This window comes from Myotis lucifugus, unplaced genomic scaffold, assembly GCF_000147115.1.
Source record: "Myotis lucifugus unplaced genomic scaffold, Myoluc2.0 scaffold_0, whole genome shotgun sequence".
Taxonomy (NCBI): Eukaryota; Metazoa; Chordata; class Mammalia; order Chiroptera; family Vespertilionidae; genus Myotis; species Myotis lucifugus.
In genome coordinates, this window is record NW_005871048.1 from 3557910 (window position 1) to 3564825 (window position 6916).

At 39.8% G+C, this 6916-nt stretch overlaps 1 non-coding gene across 1 annotated transcript; it reads left to right on the forward strand.

The window, feature by feature from the left end:
• The first annotated feature begins 499 nt into the window (after nucleotides 1-499).
• On the forward strand, nucleotides 500-625 carry LOC111825590. The gene has a single exon (XR_002828782.1). It is a non-coding gene; the product is annotated as a small nucleolar RNA SNORA32 (small nucleolar RNA).
• Nucleotides 626-6916: the final 6291 nt, after the last annotated feature.

The window sequence follows — 6916 nt, forward strand, 5'->3', positions numbered from 1 at the left end:
TCACCTCAGGCCTACCCATTGCCTGAAGGAATCTCTAGCCAGTCACAAAAAGCAGTCACTAATTCAGCTTCTGAATTTAATACATGCTCTACACTCAGGTCAGACTTTCTTTCCCTGCACACACATTGCTTTCCTCTGGAACATAAAGCTTTCCATGTAGATGCCAGGGGGGAGTACAAAACTATTGTCCTCATTTGTGTAGTTCCCAGATAGAAGAAACAAGCAAACAAACAAACAACCTAAACTCCCAAACCCTTAAGTACTTACTTTTTAGCAGCAGGCTTATCTGAATTCTCATCAGAACAGTTGTTGGCCAGTTTAGGTAAGACCGGACAAGTGTTTTTTCCTAAAGCCATCACTGCTGGTAGTGATGGGAATTCTTTTCTAGCACCTCACCACACCATTACTCTAATTATGATGACATCGCAGCCTCAGATGTAACAATGTTCTGCTAACTTCATGGCAACCCATTATCAGTGGATTAAAAGTGCAGATCTGGTGGTCATTACCAAGGCTTTTAGAATGCAGTTTCTCATTTGCCGTGGACATGACCACAAAACATTTCCCCAATAGGTTTTTCTCTGCTATGTTGGTAGCATAGCATTCAGCCTACTTGGGAACATTTTACTAACCTAGATTTACATTGCTAGATCACAGTCCACTATAGATATGACACAGGCTATAGGAGATTTCTGTAATAGTCGATTTGATGACAGCCATTTTTATTTTTATTTTTATTTTTTTTATATTTTATTGATTTTTTTTACAGAGAGGAAGGGAGAGAGATAAAGAGTCAGAAACATCGATGAGAGAGAAACATCGATCAGCTGCCTCCTGCACATCTCCTACTGGGGATGTGCCCGCAACCCAGGTACATGCCCTTGACCAGAATCGAACCTGGGACCCTTCAGTCCGCAGGCTGACGCTCTATCCACTGAGCCAAACCGGTTTCGGCGATGACAGCCATTTTAGATGTCTGGGGCTTGATGTCCTTTGTATAGCCAAGTCCTTCTCAGTTACCATAGAGTTTGTGATCATGATAATCTCTATTCCTATTATATAGGACTGACTGAAATGACATCAGGATTGAGCAAAAAAGGGAATAAGAATTAAGACTCAAACTCAGGAGGAACTAAGGCAGTGGAAGAACTCAGAACATGTGAAATTCCTTAAATAAAAGTTTATTAAGTTAAAAAAAAAGTGCAGATCTGGGAGCCATTTTCAGTGGGGGGTTTTTTTTTAAACCCCCCCCCTTTTTTTTTTCTTGGAGAAAAAAATTTTATTCTAAAAATAGATCTTGGTAACAGTGAAATGGCAAAAACTGGTCATTACAATAAAAAGGAAAAAAGTAAGATGAATTTGCTTTAAATTTGTTTTTCTGAAAAATACAAAATTATCACTGTAATATACTGCCAACTCTCATTTATCTATATTTGAATTATTCATTTTATGGATTATCCAAGGAAATTTTAAAATCATTGATTGGATTCTGCCTAATATTTAATCTTCACCAGAGGATATGTTTTATTTAATTGACTTGAGAGAGAGAGAAAAGGGGAGGGATTGAGAGAGAAAAACATCAATCAATTGCCTCCTATACTCACCCTCATGGGAATCAAACCTTTGACCCTTCAGTGCACAGAATGATACCCCAACCAACTGAGCCACACCAGCCAGGGCTGCCTAATATTTAGATGTACATCTGGATTGCTTTTATCTCCAAGTAAATACATTCTCAAGGAATGCAAACAAAATTGAACATATGCTTAAGTAAACATAATTAGGAAGATAAATTTATGCTTAGGAAATGCCCTCCAAAGCAAAATATTGATTTGAATCACTTTTTCCCTCAATTTTTGCACATAACCCCAAATGCCTTACTATGTTACAGTCAATAAAGCTGGAAACTAATAAATTATATGACTTATAAGATTCAGAGAAAAGATAACTAAATTATTTCAAACCCAAAGCACAGGAAATTTTAAAGGCATATAATGACATTTAGTACTTAAAAAGTGGTTTTATATCTTTAAAGGACTAAAGAAACAAGTTCTCAAGAAAATTTCAGGCCCATTTACAAAGTTCTGACTGATTTGAAGTGCTAAAATGTAAAGAAAATAACAAATTTATTTTACTATAAAATGTATTTTAAGTATATTTTGCAGATCTATGAAAGCAGTAGTTAGGGCTAAGTTAGTAACATACAACTTACCAGTTAGGGCTAAGTTAGTAACACACAACTTACCTATCAGTCTACATCTTTTTTTCAAACTAATATAAACACACACGTTTCATAATATTTCCTTTACACTGCGTGTCACATACATCCTGTTATGTCCATATTTTGGATAAATTTTCATCATCCATATTCATCACATCAATTGGCCATAATGCACAGTGAGTAGAAGTGATCTTGGTATAAAAATTCTTGATATATGATATTCTCTGTAAACCAAAAGCTGATCACGATTACATTTAATTACATTTAATTCCTATAAAATGTAGCTGCATGCTCATTAGAACATCTTTAAAATAATTTTTAAAATTGATTTCAGAAAGGAAGGGAGAGAGAGAGAGAGAGAAACATCAGTGATGAGAGAGAATCATTGATCGGCTGCCTCCTGTACGTCCCTTACTAGAGATGGAACCCGCAACCCAGGCATGTGCCCTAACTGGGAACCGAACTGTGACCTCACAGTTCACAGGTCCATGCTCAACCACTGAGCCACAGCAATCAGGCTTCATTAGAACATCTTGGCTCATGTTTAGACTATTAGATATCGGTGTGATTTACTTTGGCTAATCTAAGATAAAAATGCTATCTTAGTATTTAGTCTGACTAAATACCACTTTTGTCAAAACTTAGGTTCTAGCACTCAAAACCTGAGTATAAACTGGAAAACTGAAAACACTCCAAAATATGATGGCTAATATTGGTGTCCCTACAACTGTGCTTTTTCTCTCCATTAACACAGTATTGTGAAACTGCCACATCTTCAGCAAAGGATGAAGGGGAGTGGTCTGAAGAATACCCAATAAGGAAGCAGAATGTTTCCTGTATTAAAAATTCCCATCTAAAAACTTTATAAGAGCCCTGGCCGATTTGCTCAGTAGTTAGAGCATCAGCCTGCACACTAAAGGTTCGAGGGTTCAATTCCTGGTCAAGGGCACATACCTCGGTGGCAGCCTCCAGCCCCAGCCCAGTAAGGGTGCCTGTGGGGAGCACCCAATTGATGTGCTTCTCTCACATCAATGTTTTTCTTTTTCTCTCCCTCTCTGTCTCCCCCTTCACCTCCCTTCTACTCTATCTAAAAGCAATGAAAAAATATCCTTGAGTGAGGATTAAAAAAAAAAAAACTTCATAAGAGCCCTGGCTGGTGTGGCTCAGTTGGTTGCGCATCGTCTCATGCACAAAGAGGTCACCAGTTTGATTCCCTGTGGAGGCGAATGCCCTGGTTTCGGGCTCCAGGTGGGGGGCATGCAGGAGGGAGCCAATCCATGTTTCACTCTGACATCGATGTTTCTCTCTCCCTCTCCCTTCCTCTATCAATAAAAATGTCTTTTTAAAAAAACTTCGTAAGAATTTATACCGAAGTACATTGGTGTTCCAGTATAAAAATGCTGTCTCCCAAATCTTTGAGTAAATCTACAGTGCAGGAAAAGGCAGCATTTTCATCTGTAGGTTCTGTAGCTCCAGGGGAGCTCCACAATCCTTTGGTTGAGAAGCAGATCATTAGCATTTAGTTCTGACTACATAGAGTTCTAGATGTTGTTTTAGAAATTATATAAGGGGCTTTTTAAAAAGTTAGGGGTGGCCCTAGCTGGTTTGGCTCAGTGGATAGAGCGTCAGCCTGCGGACTGAAGGGTTCCAGGTTCGATTCTCATCAAGGGCACATGCCTGGGTTGTGGGCTCAGTCCCAGGTGGGGGGCATTCTCATCATTGGTTATTTCTATCTCTCCTTCTCCCTTTCTCTCTGAAATCAATAAAGATATATTTAAAAAAGAAAAGTTAGGGGTGGTTTTTTTTTCTAGTCTTCATTTTCAAACGTTTTATTGTAGTAAAATATATATAATATAAAAATTTCTATTTTAACTATTTTTAGTTGTACAGTTTTGGGGCATTTGGTATATTTCACATTGTTCTGCAACTATCACTACCATCTGTCTCCAGAATCCTGTTTTCTGTTTTCTTTTGTTAAATCTATGTTTTCCCCATTTTTAAAATTTAATTTATTGGAGTGACGTTGGTTCACAAAACCAAACAGGTTTCAAGTGTGTAACTTAATAAATAACATCTGCACACTGCATCCCACAACCATCGCCCCATGAGTTAGGTGTGTTTACATGATATTAAACATTTCTAGATATTGAAAGTAGCTCTATAGCTCTTAAAAATAGTCAACAAAGCCCGGCTAGTGTGGCTCAGTGGTTGAGAATTGACCTATGAACCAGGAGGTCATGATTTGATTCCTGGTCAGGGCACATGCCCAGGTTTCAGCCTTGTGCCCCAGTAGGGGGCGTGCAGGAGGCAGTCAATCATAGATTTTCGTCATTGATGTTTCTATCTCTCTCTCCCTATCCCTCCTCTGAAATCAATAAAAATAAAGATATTCACTAAAAGTAGCTGAATATAAAATAAAGCAATTTCCATTGGTGATGATTGTCTCACAGTAGCAAATAATCTTATTTAATGCTAACAACTACGTCTTTAAAAATCCAGTTAAACATTGCAATTTGCTGAAATTACAGAGGAAAAAATATAATTATATCAGCTACTATTGAAAGCTCAAAAGAAGTTATTAATAAAAATGCAGGCTGTCCAGTGGCTCTCTAACAGTGCTAAGCCCTGTATTGTTTTTGCTTTTATTTGATCTCTGTGTGTGTGTTGGGGGGGGGCGGGGGGGGGAGGTGCATTTTGCTTCTAAACTAATTACTAAGCTTTAAAACATAAAATATTGATGCTTTCTGAAGAGACACTTTAAGCTAAAATTACACTTAAGACTTGGTTGAGCCATAACATTTCTACTGTGTGGCGTTAGTAATGAGGACATTTCCAGCCCTGAGTGGCACTAAGTTCTTTGTGAGAGCAGTAAAGACAATCAACATTCTGAGTGCTGTGACAAGCTCCTTATTTGAAGGCCCAGATAGCATCGTGCCCTTCCCTGATGATGTCTTCCAATTACTGGCTCTATGTGACCAATGCCACCAGAAAATGGGACAGGACTTGTCTTACTATGTATTTTCTAAAAGCAAATATAATCATTGCATTGACTGTGTGCTCCAAATGTTCATTAGAAATCCAAACCAAACCAAACACTTTTTACTTTTAGTAATCATGAGGAGTCTTTACATATTTATATAATATACTAGAGGCCCAGTGCACGAAATTTGTGCACAGAGCGGGGGGACCCTCAGCCTGGCCTGCACCCTCTCCAATCCGGGACCCCTCGGACATCCCTCTTGAAATCTGGGACTGCTGGCTCCTAACTGCTCTCCCCTGTGGGCCTGATCGTCCCTAACTGCTCTCCCCTGTGGGCCTGATCATCCCTAACTGCTCTCCCCTGCCAACCTGATTGCTCCTAACTGCTCTCTCCTGCTGGTCTGATCACTACTAACTGCTCTCCCCTGCTGGCCTGATCACCTGTAACTGCCCTCCCCTGCCAGTCTGATCACCCTTAACTGCTCTCCCCTGCTGGCCTGATCACCCCTAACTGCTCTGCCTGCCTGCCTGCCTGATTGCCCCTAACCACCTCTGCCTCGGCCCCCACTACCGTGGCTTTGTCCAGAAGGACATCCGGAAGATGTCCAGTCTATCTGGTCTAATTAGCATATTACCCTTTTATTAGTATAGATTGTACATTATATGTATGGCCTGCTTACACTATTTTATTTTTAAATGTATTTTTATTGATTTCAGAGAGGAAGAGAAAGGAGAGATAGAAACATCAATGATGAGAGAGAATCATTGATCAGCTGCCTCCTGCATGACCCCTATTGGGGATCAAGCCCGCAACCTGGGCATGTGCCCTTGACAGGAATTGAACCCAGGACCCTCAGTCCACAGGCCAACACTCTATCCACCGAGCCAAATCAGCTGCATGTCAAACTTGCAGCCCACAGGCCACATGCCTTATTTATTTGGCCCATGTTAGCCTTTGAGTTTGACATGCTTGGGCTAGGGCCTGGCTTACATTATTTTAAAAGAGAACAATGCTTTAAACTAATAGGTTTACCTCAATACTTCTTATCTTTCTTTTTTCTTGAGAGACGGGGGGAGGAGGGGTCAGAGAGAGAAATCAATTTTCTGTTCACTCATCCATGCACTCATTGGTTGATTTCTGCATGTACCCAGACCATGGACCAAAGCTACCACCCTGTCACATCAGAACGATGCTCCAACAAACTGAGCCAGGGCTCAATCTTTCCTCTTTCCACTGGTTCTATACTGAATCCTCTTCTTGAATAATACATTTTACATCCAATGTAAAGAACAGAAAAATTCCCAGTGTTAATGCATTACCACCCACAGAGCTACCACTATCAAATTTTGATCCTTTATTTTCTTTAGAATTTATAGTTGCTATGATTGTTACTGATGAAAAAACAGATGTCACCAAACTATTGTGAGTTGTGGTCCTTATGGATGTTGACATCTGGGATGTGTTTTGTGAAACACTTGTTACTTTGGGTATAGACTTTAAAGTGGTGGTAGTCGTATTTGTGAGCCTGGTGATGTCATTTTAGATGTTGCTATGGGTTTCAAGGTGGTGGTTGTCACTGGGGAAGCTGGAGTTGGAGATGGTTTCACAGTGCTGTTGATTCTGTGTAGGGCTGAAAGGCACAGTTGGTTATTTCCTGTTGGTTTAGCAGTGAAGTTTTAGGGAAGTGCCAAGTCTTCTACTTGAAGATCGCACAG